This window comes from Manihot esculenta, chromosome 13 (genome assembly GCF_001659605.2).
Source record: "Manihot esculenta cultivar AM560-2 chromosome 13, M.esculenta_v8, whole genome shotgun sequence".
NCBI classification, from domain to species: domain Eukaryota; kingdom Viridiplantae; phylum Streptophyta; class Magnoliopsida; order Malpighiales; family Euphorbiaceae; genus Manihot; species Manihot esculenta.
In genome coordinates, this window is record NC_035173.2 from 36,289,706 (window position 1) to 36,306,090 (window position 16,385).

Consider the following 16,385-nt stretch of genomic DNA (forward strand, 5'->3'; position numbering starts at 1 on the left):
ATGCCGGAAGAGGGCATGGGAGAATCAGAAGGAGGCGCTCAGGCCTCGAGTTATGTCCAGCCACATCGCTACCCACCCTATTCACACCATCCAGGGTATTCGATGGGAGGTACATCGGATAACCCCAGTTTTAGCCCTTATCCTCCACATATGCCATACCCACCTTACTACCCACCATACTCTCAGTATCCCATGTACCCACCTCCACCTCCCTATACCGGTACAGCAAACCCTACCCCAGGGGATGTTCCACCTCCACCACCACCAGTACCTACTGTCCCGGAAACACAAGTACCCAAACCTACCTCATCTGGAGGGAGCAAGGTCAAGATGACCGATTACATGAAGTTGGGTGCTCCTCAGTACAGAGCAGGTGATGACCCATTTGAGTATCTGAACAGGGTCAAGACTATTACAGATGAGATAGGGGCTGATGACAGTAGAGCCATTCAGATGGCTGGGTTCACACTGGAGTGCAAGAAGGCACGTGGTTGGTTTAAGAACTATGTGAACCCGAGAGCGGACAGTATGTCCTGGGAGGAGTTCGCAAATGAGTTTGCAGGATGGGCTTTCCCTGAGAGCTCCAGAGAGCAGAAAATAATAGAATTCGAGCAGTTGAGGCAGACTGATCAGATGAGTGTGGAGGAGTACACAGACAGGTTCCTGGAGTTATTGCCATATGCTGGGCAGAATTTGGACACTGATCAAAAGAAGTCAAGTAGATATATTATGAGACTGCACTCCAGGTATTCCTCTTTGATACAGTCAGCAGAGAGGGAGAGTTTCCATGCCATAGTGGATATGGCTAGGAGAATGGAGGCTTGTGCCATCGTTCAGGGGAAGGTAAAACAGTCAGTGGCACAGTCTTCTGGTTCCAAGACCCCAGGTGGGGAAAGGTTAGACTCTTCTTCTCTGAGTGCAGCAGTTGCAAGCAGTAAGAAGTGGGACAGAGGCCACAGAAAATCTAAGAAGAATAAGTTCTGGAACAAGATCAAGTCAGGTCTGGGTTTAGGCAGTGGCTCAAGCTCTGGCGCAGAGGTTACAGCATGTATGAGATGTGGGAGACCACACAAAGGAGTATGTCTGGCAGGGACAAACACATGTTTCAGATGTGGACAGGCGGGTCATTTGGCTCGGGACTGTCCTAGAGCAGCCTTTGCAGCACCGTCTCAGCAGACAGCCTCCGGCAGTGTGGTGCAGCCAGTAGCTCCAGCCGCAACACAGGCCAGTGGCAGAGGCAGAGGGAGAGGGTCAGCCTCTTCATCAGCAGGATACAGAGGTGAAGGTCCATCAGCTCCGGCACGGATCTTCACTATGACTCAGCAGGAGGCCAACACATCCAACACCGTGGTGGCAGGTAATCTCATCATTGGTTGTTCTGATGTGTATGCCTTAATGGACCCGGGTGCATCTCATTCTTTTGTTGCTCCGAGAGTCGTGGAGAGGGTAGGATTGATGGTCTCTGGGTTAGAGTGTCCCCTATGGGTCAGTGGACCCAAGTGCGACCCGTCAGTGGCAGAGGCAGTCTGCCAATGTAGTCCAGTTTTCATAGAGGGAAGATGCCTTTCCGCCGACCTTGTGGTTCTAGATTTGACAGATTTTGACGTCATTCTAGGGATGGATTGGTTATCGACCCATGGTGCTACCTTGGACTGTAGAGACAAGGTAGTCAGATTCAGAGATCAGGATGGGTCAGAGGTCGTCTTCAGAGGAGACAAGAGGGGTACACCTAGAGGTCTGATCTCAGCTCTTCAGGCTCGTAGGTTGCTTAGGAGGGGATGTCAGGGGTTTCTAGCTCATGTGAGGGAGTTAGATAGTCATGTCAGAGAGCCCGCCTCAGTGCCTGTGGTGAGTGAGTTCTTAGATGTTTTCCCAGACGAGCTGCCAGGGTTACCACCTGCTAGGGAGATAGAGTTCGAGATTGAGTTAATGCCTGGTACCAGACCGATCTCTATCCCTCCCTACAGGATGGCACCAGCTGAATTGAAAGAACTGAAGGAACAGTTGCAAGAGCTGGTAGATAAGGGTTTCATCCGACCGAGTACTTCACCTTGGGGTGCTCCGGTTTTGTTTGTGAGGAAGAAGGATGGATCCCTCAGACTTTGTATCGACTACAGACAGTTGAACAAGGTCACTACCAAGAACAAGTACCCTTTGCCGAGGATCGACGATCTATTCGACCAGCTATCAGGAGCAGGTTGTTTCTCCAAAATAGATCTGAGATCAGGGTACCATCAGTTGAGGATAAGGAATGAAGATGTACCGAAGACAGCTTTCAGGACCAGGTATGGGCACTATGAGTTCCTTGTGATGCCGTTTGGGTTGACCAACGCCCCTGCAGCATTCATGGACCTCATGAACAGAGTATTCAGTCAGTATCTGGATCACTTCGTTATTGTCTTCATAGATGATATCTTAGTGTATTCCAGAAATGCAGAGGAGCATGCCCATCACCTGAGGACCGTTTTGCAGACCTTGAGAGAGCATGGCTTGTATGCCAAGTTCTCCAAGTGTGAGTTTTGGCTTAGGAGCATATCATTCTTGGGGCACATTGTGTCAGAACAGGGTATTGAAGTAGACCCCAAGAAGGTAGAGGCTGTAGCTAACTGGCCTAGACCCACCACAGTGACCGAGATCAAGAGTTTTCTGGGTTTAGCAGGTTACTACAGGAGGTTCGTTCAGGACTTCTCAAAGATTGCTGCTCCTATGACCAAATTGACAAAGAAGAATCAGAAGTTCATATGGACCGATCAGTGCGAGGAAAGCTTTGAGGAGCTTAAGAGGAGGTTGACTTCAGCACCGGTGTTAGCTCTGCCAAAAAGTGATGATGACTTCTCAGTATATTGTGATGCGTCCCGTGTGGGACTGGGTTGTGTGCTAATGCAAAATGAGAGGGTGATCGCTTATGCTTCTAGGCAACTGAAGAAGCACGAGCTGAATTACCCCACACATGACCTAGAGATGGCAGCAGTAATCTTTGCACTCAAGATGTGGAGGCACTACCTCTATGGGGTAAAATGTGAGATCTTCACAGATCATAAGAGCCTGCAGTACATCCTGAGTCAGAGAGAACTGAACATGAGGCAGAGGAGATGGGTAGAGCTGTTGAGTGACTATGATTGCAAGATTCAGTACCATCCGGGTAAGGCGAATGTTGTGGCAGACGCCTTAAGCCGGAAATCACTCGGCAGTCTATCCCACATTTCAGCAGAGAGGAGGCCGGTGGTGAAGGAGTTCCACAGACTTATGAGTGAGGGATTACAGTTGGAGTTGTCTGGCACAGGTGCCTTAGTGGCTCAGATGAGAGTGACACCCGTGTTTCTGGAGCAGGTAGCTCAGAAACAGCATGAGGACCCAGAGTTGGTCAGGATAGCCAGAACGGTTCAGTCAGGCCAGAGTAATGAGTTCAGATTTGATGATAAGGGGATCCTCCGCTACGGGAACAGATTATGTGTGCCAGATGACATTGGTCTGAAGGGAGATATTATGGGGGAGGCCCATAATACCAGGTATAGTGTTCACCCTGGAGCCACCAAGATGTATCAGGATCTGAAGAGAGTGTATTGGTGGCCAGCTATGAAGAAGGACGTGGCACTGTTCGTGTCAGCCTGCGATGTGTGTCAGAGGGTGAAACTAGAGCATCAGAAGCCGGCTGGAATGTTGAACCCACTGCCGATTCCAGAATGGAAATGGGAGAACATAGCTATGGACTTCGTAGTGGGGTTACCGGCGACGTCCAACAGATTAGACTCTATATGGGTGATTGTGGACAGACTCACCAAATCTGCTCACTTCATCCCTGTCAGGAGTGGCTACTCTGTGGATAAGTTGGCGCAAGTGTATGTAGATGAGATTGTCAGACTGCATGGGGTCCCGGTATCTATAGTGTCAGATAGAGGGCCCCAGTTCACCTCCAGGTTTTGGCGGAGTCTGCAGAACGCTATGGGTACCAGATTAGACTTCAGTACTGCATTCCACCCACAGACAGACGGACAGTCAGAGAGGACCATCCAGACAATAGAGGATATGCTCAGAATGTGTGTGCTAGATTTTGGCGGTTCTTGGAGGCAGCATCTACCTTTGGTGGAGTTTGCCTACAATAACAGCTATCATGCTAGCATAGGGATGGCTCCATATGAAGCTTTGTATGGGAGGAAGTGCAGATCACCTATCTGCTGGGAGGAAGTAGGAGAGAGGACTCTTGCGGGTCCGGAGTTAGTAGAGCTTACCAGCAGGGTGGTACCCATAATCAGAGAGAGGATCAAGACTGCTGCTAGTCGGCAGAAGAGTTATGCAGATATCCGTAGAAGACAGCTAGAGTTTCAGGAGGGGGATTTGGTTTTGCTCAAGGTGTCTCCTATGAAAGGAGTGGTTCGGTTCGGGAAGAAGGGTAAGTTAGCTCCACGGTACATCGGTCCTTTTGAGGTGCTTCAGAGGGTCGGTAATGTGTCGTACAAGCTAGACTTGCCTGCTTCGATGGAGAGAATCCATCCGGTTTTCCATGTTTCTCTGTTACGGAAGTACGTGTCAGATCCGAGCAAGGTTCTTAGTGAGCCTGATGTAGAGATCCAAGAGGATCTCACCTACGTAGAGCAGCCAGTGCGGATTCTTGACACTCAGATCAGAAAGCTGAGGAACAAGGAAATCCCGATGGTGAAAGTCCTTTGGAACCACCACAATATTGAAGAATGCACCTGGGAGACACGGGAGTCTATGCTCCAGCAATACCCCCATCTGTTTTGAGGTGAGTGTCAGTTATGCTATGTGTTGCATGTATGATATATTGTATGTTATGATTGATGCCATGCTTTGTATGTTAGTTGAGGAACATTCGGGGACGAATGTTCTTAAGGGGGGGAGAATGTAATACCCGGCTAGACTCCGGTATCGGAATCCCTACCGTCCGGTGGGACCACGGATGTCGGAAACCTCTAGAAGGGTAAAACTATGATTTTATGAAATGTTTTCATGTATTTCATGTTTTTAAGTAAGAAATTAAATGAGTTTTTGCATGAATGTAGCTTGAAGGAAAACCCAGGTTCGGCCGCCGAACTTGACTTTCGGCCGCCGAACATGCATGTGATTAGGAGGCACGTTAGGCCCCCGAAAGCATGAGTGAGGGAAGTGCAGGTTCGGCCGCCGAACCTTATGTTCGGCCGCCGAACATTGCATGGATACGGAGGCACATTCGGCCCCCGAACGTGGCCTGGCCAGCCACATATAAAAGGGTCCCTTTGGTCCGCACGGGTGAGCTTTTTCTCTCCCATTGTCGGCCAAGGTGAGTCTCCGCCGCTCCTCCCTCAATCTTGAATGTTTTCCCTAGATCTTTCATGGTTTTCACGAGTTTTAACTTCCATTTTGAAGATTTGTGAGCTAAGAGCAAGTTTTGAGTACTTGGAGGTTCAAAGAGCTCAATCTCTCCATCTCCAAGCTAGGATCGCCTTTCCTCTCGTTTCTTCAAGAGGTAAGCTTCGATCTATGCTTCTCTTATGCTTTATGAAAGTTTTATGCAAGTTGATGGGGTAGAATGCATGTTTAGGCTTGTTGTTAGGTTTATGTTGTGATTTGAACAATGTATGTTGGATATGTGTTGTTTGAAGTGTTGTAGTTGGGGTATAGTATAGTTTGAGACCCCTAGGTGTGTTGTATGATGTGTATGCATGTTTAGAAACAAGTTTATGCATGTTTTGAGGCGTTTTGGAGGCTGTGGACACAAGGGAACCAAGTTTCTGCCCTTCGGCAGAAACTCAGGTTCGGCCGCCGAAGTGACTTTCGGCCGCCGAACCCCCTTGTGGAGGCAGTTTCGGCTGCCGAAGCCTGCCCCCGAAACTCAAGTTTCGTCTCTGTCTGGGAGGTTCGGCCGCCGAAAGTGCCGCCGAACCTGCATGACTTTCGGCTGCACAGGGACTTTCGGCCGCCGAACCTGCCGCCGAAAGTGCCCTGTTCAGCCATTTCTTGCATGTTTTCATGTGATGTTTTCAGGATGTTTTAGGGGGTTTTTGGGGAGTATTTTAGAGTCATGTTCATGTATGTTTGGTCCCTCATTTGAGTCCACCTGTGTAGGTTCGGACCTGAGGAACCGAGACCCCCAGCAGTGAGCCAGCTGCTTCAGAGTCTCTTCAGAGCTAGCCAGAGGTGAGTGGAATGAACTTTAAGTTTTAAAGCAAATTAATGAAATGTTTTAGCATGATTCACGCATCATGAATGCCATGAGATATATTAGGTTGATTGCATTAGAATTCACGAATATGTTGCATTGCATACCTTGTTGTTGATGTGGATGAATGTTGAATGATCCATTAGCCCTTTTATGTCATGTTAACCTATGTGAGTCCAGGTGTGCCTGCTACGGCTCTACGCCCCTGGCACTATGATTGACTATGGTAGTCCGGGTGTGCCTGCTACGGCTCTACGCCCCCGGCATGTATAAGTAAGAAAGATAGGGGCTAAATGGTGACAAGTTCATCCTTGATGTGAAATGTTTGTGTTATGGCGCATACATGAAAGCATGATTTAAATTGATGTTTTATTATTCTGCTCACTGGGCTCTAGTAGCTCACCCCACTCCCTTTATCCCCAGAGTTGCAGGTACAGGATAGATCGGGAAGTCGGCTAGAGTGAAGTAAAGTCATGTATGATGTAATAGATAGTAGTGGACATGAATATGATGTAATGAGTATTTATGACTATGTTAATGTAATGAAAGAGTAATGTATAGTCATGTAATGATGAGGATGATTGAGGACTAGTATGTGCTTGACCCTATGTTATGGTTATCCCCTTGACACATGATCTATAGAAATGTTTTTATGATGTATTTGATAATCCAAGCTTATCGAATGATGAGATACCCCATTGGAGCATTTGATGAGGACTCCAGTGGTGGTTATGTTATTAGATGTGCACATGTTCAGGTTAAGCTTGGAAAAAGAAAGAAAAAGTTTACAGTTTTATGTATGTTGTTGATCATGTATGGGATATTACAGGTTACAGGAGGTATGTTTGGCTTGCTACGGGTCCCGGCGGCCTTAAGCCGATCTGGATCCTAGCGCCGGTAACGGGTCGGATTTCCGGGTCGTTACAAGCAGTGTAAATAATATTGGTGTAGACAGTGCAAATGCTAGGGTAGATGATAATGCCCCTAGGCAAGTAAGTCCTTTAAGGACTGTTTTTCCTTTAGTAGAGTAGACTGTAAAGTAGGTTGTAATTACTTTTCTTTTTAATGAAATTTAATTTTCAAACTGTGTTAGTATTTTGAGTTGTTTTGATTGTTATTTATTTCTCTGGCTTCATTCATACTTGAGCTGTTCTTACCTCTGCTTGTTCTTCCATCCTCATCGGGCTACTTATTCTATTTAAACAGTCTAACTTGTTTAATTTTAAAGATTTGAGAATAAAACACTTAAGCTGTGCCTAATAAACTTTGTAAGGAATTAACTACATCGCCTTTCATTCCTTGCCCCTTAGTTAATCAGGGCTGAAAACTTAGCAAGAGACTTAGTCTCTAACTTATAATCTTTTCTAATTTCACAAGGGCATTCTTATCTGTAAATTTTCTCCGAGCTGGATTTGCCTTAAGGCTAAGATCTTCAAGCTGTACTTTTTTATAGATTTCAACCTCATTAGGTCTTCACTCTGAGCTCGGTTTTTAATAGCTGACTTAATATCTTCTACTTTCTTTCCATTGTTTCATATGTATGAGCTCGGGCGTGTAGCCTTTACATGACCGAAGTAAAAAGGATTATGTACCTCTTTAAAGCAACGAGCAGGGTTGATCTTCTTGTTTTCAGTTCTGTTTCTTATCTGCTCACGCCGTTGAACTTTCTTTTAGCTCATAGGAGGTTGGTTGTCTTCATTTTGTTTTTTGAGCTTTCTGAGCTCGGTTCTTCTTCTTGCTTGGTTTTCCGAGTTGTTTATGTTCGCGTGTTTTCAGGCCGGCACTTTTGGCCTCTTGTTGCCTTTGTCTTCTTAGCTCGGCTTCCCGCACTGGGAGATCTTGGGGATCTCAGTCTTGTTATGCCAAGAGATCTTGGGGATCCTAGTGTTCTACCTCCTTGAGGTCTTGATGTCTCAGTTCGGTTTGTGTTGGTGCCGGGAGATCTTGGGGATCCCGGTCTTCTACCTCCCTGAGGTCTCTATGTCTCAGTTCGATTTATGTTGGTGCCGGGAGATCTTGGGGATCCCGGTCTTCTACCTCCCTGAGGTCTCTATGTCTCAGTTTGGTTTATGTTGGTACCGGGAGATCTTGGGTATCCCGGTCTTCTACCTCCCTGAGGTCTCTATGTCTCAGTTCGGTTCATGTTGGTGCCGGGAGATCTTGGGGATCCCGGTCTTCTACCTCCATGAGGTCTCTATGTCTCAGTTCAGTTTATGTTAGTGCCGGGAGATCTTAGGTATCCCGGTCTTCTACCTCCCTGAGGTCTCTATGTCTCAGTTCAGTTTATGTTGGTGCCGGGAGATCTTGGGGATCCCGGTCTTCTACCTCCCTGAGGTCTCTATGTCTCAGTTCGGTTACTTATAGCTCCACCTCCCTGAGGTCTCTATGTCTCAATTCGGTTACTTGTAGCTCTGGGAGATCTTGGGGATCCCGGTCTTCTACCTCCCTGAGGTCTCGGGCATTTATACATGTTTTTATATATTTTTTTTCTTTTTTGTTTCTTTCATGAAAGCAATGTGAGTAGAGACAAATAATGAATTGGGACGGTAATCAACGTCTGTTTTATTATCATGCTTTAAAATACGATAGGTTTTTTACCTTTGATAATACCTCAGGGGAAGTACCTTTTCACGTGCTGGATATTCCAGGCATAGGGCTCAGGATTTCCCTGCATATCTTCAATTCGATATACCCCTGACTTGACCACCTTTGCTATTTTGAATGGGCCCTCCTAGGTCGGTGCCAACTTTCCTCTGCCGCTCTTTTTCCAGTAGCTTCTAGGTTTCTCAGGATTGGGCTCAATGCCTTTCCCACTTACCATGTGTCCTCGAAATTTTCCTCCCCTGATGAAGAAGGCACATTTCGCTGGGTTCAGCCTCATTCTGTACTATTCTAGCACCTCGAATGCCTCCCTTAGATCTACCATGTGCTGTTGGAAAGTTGGGCTTTTGACCACCATATCATCTACATAAACTTCTATGTTCTTGCCGATCAGACTTTTGAAGATTTTGTTCATCAGTCTTTGGTATGTCGCCCCGACGTTCTTCAGCCCGAAGGGCATGGCTTTATAACAATAAGTCTCATCTTCTGTTATGAACGAGGTCTTTTCTTCATCCGACCTGTCCATTGGAATTTGGTAATAACCAGACATATCATCCAAAGAAGACATGTAATCAAGACCGGCCGTAGAGTCGACCATTTTATTAATGTCAGGGAGGGGGTAACAATCCTTAGGACATGCTTGATTTAGGTCAGTGAAGTTTATACACATCCTATATTTGCCATTGGCTTTCTTGACTAATACAGGATTTGCTAACCATTGTAGGTACATCACTTCCCTAATAAACCCGGCCTCCTCTAGCTTTCGTACCTCCTCCCTGGTGGCCTGTTGCTTTTCCCTTCCTACCACCCTTTTCTTCTGCTTCACCGGCACATTCGACCTCTTGTTCCTCCAACGATCATGTTGATGGTCCCACTGGACCCATCATTCACTGGCCCCACTCCCATTCTCTTGAGTGTTTGCGCTGCTGGGTTCGATTGAGGCCTTTGTCCCTCCGGTTTCTTCACAAAGTTCTTGAGGTGTCCTGTAACAGCCCGGAAACCGGTACACCTCTTGTAACGGCCCCAACTGCTCGGCACTAGGATCCAGATCGGCTTAAGGCCGCCGGGACCCCTAGTAAGCCTCTATACATCCTGAACTCTAGGTATAATCCCGTGCATGATCAAGCTTTTTCATAAAACTTAAGCTTTGGTCTCATAAAAAAAACATTTAAAACTGTTTTCCTTACCTCAGCTTGACCTATGCATGAAAACATAGAACCTCATACCAAAAGGGTCATTAAGCTTGCTTTAAAACCTATCTGTTTTGGGTCAAGGGATTGGAACCCTTTCTTCCCTCACGGGCCATTCAAAACTCATGAGATTTAAAACATTCTGAAAACCTTGCATACAATATAAAAACGTCTATAAAGCTTTACCTTGCCTTAAAACAAGCTCATGCATGACCAAGGGATTAACCAACACTAGGCAAAGCACGACTCTATGCCACAATGCATATACTTTTCTCAACTTGGTTCTAACTCTTTAACATTACTCTTTCTATTCTTTCATATCCCTTACATACATAAGGACCATACATCAAGTCCATCTATCATGTCCATATATCATCATATCCATAACTAAGCTATACAAGCAAACAAACATACATAGTATTACATAACATATCATCTCTTAGCAACTTCCTTACATAACTATCACTATCCCCATAAACATATACATACAAGCATCTCTTATACATAACAAAAAAAAAACAACTAAGCTATTACAACCAAACATGGCAACCCATGCTTGAACCTCTTCTTTCCCCATAGCTTACTCTGACTGAACTCTGGCTTACTTACTCTGGCCCTGCAAAACTGGGGTTAAGGGAAAGGGGTGAGCTACAAGAGCCCAGTGAGTAGAAACAGAGAAAACATTTGATTTAATTCCTCCATTTTTAGGTGTATTATTATTATTCATTTTATTATTATTATTATTATTTCTTTATATTATTTATATTTTATATCATTTCATTCTTTCTTTCTTCCTTTTTTCATGCTTTCATGAAGTGCAACACATCACAACTATTGCACAACAAACATATCACCCCCGCTTGAGTTCACGCTAGCAATCTCTTCCTCTCGCGGGTGACTTTAGAGGGTTCACGAAACGTCCTTCCCCTCTGTCAAAACTTGGCCCCGAAGGAGCTCTCATGGGGCTTTCCTACATGTACTCGCCCGACTAACAAAGACTCAATGACAGACTTGCGGGCTATTGAGGTCGCCTTGGTCCACCCATCTCATGATATACACAGCAAATTATGCAATGCGACACCTTCGTGAAACTAATGCAATCATCCTATCACATATAAACATGGTGCATGGGCATGGTGAAACTAGTGCAATCATCCTATTACATAACATGATGTATGAGTATGCTTTAGGCATTAGATTTCTTAAAATAAAAGATTTGGTTTAGTTCTACTCACCTGAAGCCACTGCTCAACAAACTCAGGGTCAACTAGCACTGAAGCTAGACACCTCTCCTCAGGTCCAATCCTACACATATGGACTCACATGAGGTACTAAACACATTCTAACAACTCATAAGCAACTCCCCAAAAACCCCTCTAAACATCACTGAAACATACATAGGAAACAGTCATGAAAAGGCTGGACAGGCACTTTCGGCGGCACTTTCGGCGGCCGAAAGTCCCTTCCAGAGACGAAACTCGGGTAGGTTCGGAGGCACCTTCGGCGGCCAAAACCCCAGGACAGAAACGAAACTCAGCTTTCGGGGGCACGTTCGGCAGCCGAAAGACTGCCTCCCATGCAGGTTCGGCGGCCGAAACTCCTTTCGGCGGCCGAACCTGGTCCCCTCTGGACGACAGGTCCGATTCTGCCAAGCCAAAAACCAAACTCAATACACCCAAATCCTTACATACTCTCTCCCAAACATGCATACTCACTCCCACATGCATAAAAGGGCATAAACTAACTTAAAACCTCAGCAAAACATCATGTAATCATACATTGGGCACAAAACTCACATAAACCCTATCATGCATATCTACCCAAACTCCAACATCAAACTCTATAAAATTTACTTAAAACTTCACCAAACGTAAGGGAAACAAGGATCTACACTAACCTCTTGGAGATCGAGGGTTGGTGTGACCCGAACCTTGGAGATGTGGAGGAAACTAGCTCCGGGGTCTCCAAGCTCCAAATCCTTGATCCAAGCTTAAAACTCTTCAAAACCAAGAATGAAGCTCATAAAAACCATAGAAGATTGAAGGAAAACGTGAAATCGACCAAGGAAGGACATGAACACACCTGGGCACGAGAATGGGGAGAAACTCGCCCATTTTCGGTCTGAGAGCCTTTTATAGGCGACCGGCTGAGCCACATTCGGCGGCCAAACCAGCACCCTAAAGTCCCCCATGTTCGGCGGCCGAACTTGAGGTTCGGCAGCCGAACCTGGTTTCTGCCCAACTCAACTTTCGGAAGCCAAAAGTCCATCCGAAACCATCTCATGTTCGGCGGCCGAACATCACCTTCGGCGGCCGAACCTGGGTTCTTCCTCCTTGGCCTTTTCTCTTCAAAACTCAATTTTCTTTCAATTAATACCCTTAAAATCATTTGAAAATATTTTTAGAAAACACATTTTACCCCTCTAGAAACCTCTGGCATCTTCAGAACTCCCGATTCCAACGGTGATTCCGCCGGAAGGTAGGGATTCCGATGCCGGAATCTAGCCGGGTATTACATTCTTCCCCCCTTACAGAACATTCGTCCCCGAATGTTCCACAAACATACATACATAAAAACATGGCATCAATCATACATGAACAAGCAAGCAAAACCTAAAAATCTCTCTCCTGAAAGAGAGACACAGGCACTACTGAAGTAAAATTCCCGGGTCTCCAAAAGAAACACCTTAGCAGTACCCAACCTACTCCTGAACTCCACTGGCTTCCGTTGCGCTACTCTGATCCTTACTCTTCTCTTCTCTTCTCATCTTCTTCCTTCGCTGATCTTGCTCTTCTCTTCTGCTTTCTATTCTACTCTTACTCTTCTCTGTTATACTCTTACCCTCTACTCTGCCACTAATCTCTTCTCTAAGCTTCACAACCTAAAACCGAATCTCAGATCTAGGAAAACAACCGACTCTTGTTAGCTGATCCCGTAGATCATCAATCCAAGGTAGAGGTTGCCTACTCCCGGTAGTAACCCTGCACAACTGCTGACAGTCGCTACAAGGGTTCAAGGATCCATCCTTCCTTTCCCTCACAACTCTGGAGCGTTCCAGGGTGAGGTACTGAGTCAGATAAAACCCCTGTCTACCAAGCACTCTACTACTCCTACACTCCTCCTATAACTCCGCAGGTGCCATCCTGTGAGGAAAGAGAGAAACGGTTCTGGTACCAAGTACCACCTCTAAACCAAACTCTACCTCCCTGACCGATGGTAAACCTGATACTAGCCTGGAACCCCTGAACACTCGCTCTATCTATGGCACTAGGGCTGGTTCCTAGACCTGCCTGCTCAGCTCACAAACCCGAGCTAGAACTCTCTACTAACCACTCCTATACACTCTACGAGCCTGACAGCTGACATCAAACTTCTAGGCATCCTACACGATCCCCTCTGGAACCTACCTCGGATCCATCTTGAACTGTGATCCTGACTACCTTGCGCTGCAGACGCAGATAGCATTAGCACCGCAAGTAGAAAACCAATCCATTCCCCGAATGACATCCAGACACTCAAGTCTAGGACCTCAAAATCGGGTGGAAGGCATCTACTCTCAAAGACACTGGACTGATCCTCTACTCAGATGAATCCTACCCGGGTCTATTAACCCAAAGAGAACACTCTACACCCAGAAGCTATCAATTCAATCGTCTGAGGGCTCCTAGAGCAACGAACAAGAACACACCAGAGGTACAAAACACACACATCAGAACACGAACAAGTGAGTGTACCTGGCACCACTGTGTCCGATGTGTCTGCTCCTCTTCCTTGCTCACTGGTCTGAGCCACATTACTTGGAGCTAACCGCTGGGACCGTATCATCCTGGGTGCAGTAGGACACTCACGTGCTATGTGCCCCTCCTGTCCGCACCTATAACAAGCTGTTGTCCCATAACGGCAGACTCCCTTGTGCGACCTTCCGCACCTCATACATCTTGTAGTGCCTCGACCAGAACTCGAACCATCTTCAGCATCTAGCCTAAACCTCTTCCACAGCCTACCCTCTCTAGTCTTGCCCCATTGCTTAGGGGTTCTGGTTCTTCCCCACTTTCTACCTCTCTTGGCAGCTGTACTCAGCATGGAGAGATCAACTTCCCCTGAACTTGAACTCTCAGAATCCTTAGACTTTCCCATGCAGTCCTCATCCATATTCACTTGCACACCTATATCCCTCCTCTGCACCATTCCATCCCACTCAGATGGATCTGACTCCATAGAGCTCCTAGCACCTTGCATCTCAACTTGTCTGAAACACAACAGGCACACAAGCACACATAAGCATCACATTATATCATATGGTCCATGACAAACACATGAACTCACAACACATAGCATAGCATCATATCATATGGTCCATGACAAACACATGAACTCACAACACATAACATAGCATCATATCATATGGTCCACGTGATGAACACATGACCCCTCATGCAACATATATCATGGATGAACCTGTCACCTACAGCCTACAACATAGCAGAACATGCCATGACCAACTGTGCCAAGGGCCACTCTTGGTCGCTCAGCTCATCTCATATCAGTACATATCATGCCATCTCGCAGCTAAGGGATTATCAACATCCATAATACAACATAAATGCACATGCATCACACATAGCATTACACATCATCAAGCAAGACAGGACTCCTCATCCTATCCTAGTGGACATGATCTTACTCTTAATCTTTCTTAATGTGCTTGCCTCACTAACATCTAGCACAACCTCTTTCCGATGTCTGAGCATCTTCGCATCAAAGCACCGTACTCTTGAGGCCCTATGCTCTGATACCAACTGTAACAGCCCGGAAACCGGTACACCTCTTGTAACGGCCCCAACTGCTCGGCACTAGGATCCAGATCGGCTTAAGGCCGCCGGGACCCGTAGTAAGCCTCTATACATCCTGAACTCTAGGTATAATCCCGTGCATGATCAAGCTTTTTCATAAAACTTAAGCTTTGGTCTCATAAAAAAAACCTTTAAAACTGTTTTCCTTACCTCAGCTTGACCTATGCATGAAAACATAGAACCTCATACCAAAAGGGTCATCAAGCTTGCTTTAAAACCTATCCGCTTTGGGTCAAGGGATTGGAACCCTTTCTTCCCTCACGGGCCATTCAAAACTCATGAGATTTAAAACATTCTGAAAACCTTGCATACAATATAAAAACGTCTATAAAGCTTTACCTTGCCTTAAAACAAGCTCATGCATGACCAAGGGATTAACCAACACTAGGCAAAGCACGACTCTATGCCACAATGCATATACTTTTCTCAACTTGGTTCTAACTCTTTAACATTACTCTTTCTATTCTTTCATATCCCTTACATACATAAGGACCATACATCAAGTCCATCTATCATGTCCATATATCATCATATCCATAACTAAGCTATACAAGCAAACAAACATACATAGTATTACATAACATATCATCTCTTAGCAACTTCCTTACATAACTATCACTATCCCCATAAACATATACATACAAGCATCTCTTATACATAACAAAAAAAAACAACTAAGCTATTACAACCAAACATGGCAACCCATGCTTGAACCTCTTCTTTTAACAGCCCGGAAACCGGTACACCTCTTGTAACGGCCCCAACTGCTCGGCACTAGGATCCAGATCGGCTTAAGGCCGCCGGGACCCGTAGTAAGCCTCTATACATCCTGAACTCTAGGTATAATCCCGTGCATGATCAAGCTTTTTCATAAAACTTAAGCTTTGGTCTCATAAAAAAAACCTTTAAAACTGTTTTCCTTACCTCAGCTTGACCTATGCATGAAAACATAGAACCTCATACCAAAAGGGTCATCAAGCTTGCTTTAAAACCTATCCGCTTTGGGTCAAGGGATTGGAACCCTTTCTTCCCTCACGGGCCATTCAAAACTCATGAGATTTAAAACATTCTGAAAACCTTGCATACAATATAAAAACGTCTATAAAGCTTTACCTTGCCTTAAAACAAGCTCATGCATGACCAAGGGATTAACCAACACTAGGCAAAGCACGACTCTATGCCACAATGCATATACTTTTCTCAACTTGGTTCTAACTCTTTAACATTACTCTTTCTATTCTTTCATATCCCTTACATACATAAGGACCATACATCAAGTCCATCTATCATGTCCATATATCATCATATCCATAACTAAGCTATACAAGCAAACAAACATACATAGTATTACATAACATATCATCTCTTAGCAACTTCCTTACATAACTATCACTATCCCCATAAACATATACATACAAGCATCTCTTATACATAACAAAAAAAAACAACTAAGCTATTACAACCAAACATGGCAACCCATGCTTGAACCTCTTCTTTCCCCATAGCTTACTCTGACTGAACTCTGGCTTACTTACTCTGGCCCTGCAAAACTGGGGTTAAGGGAAAGGGGTGAGCTACAAGAGC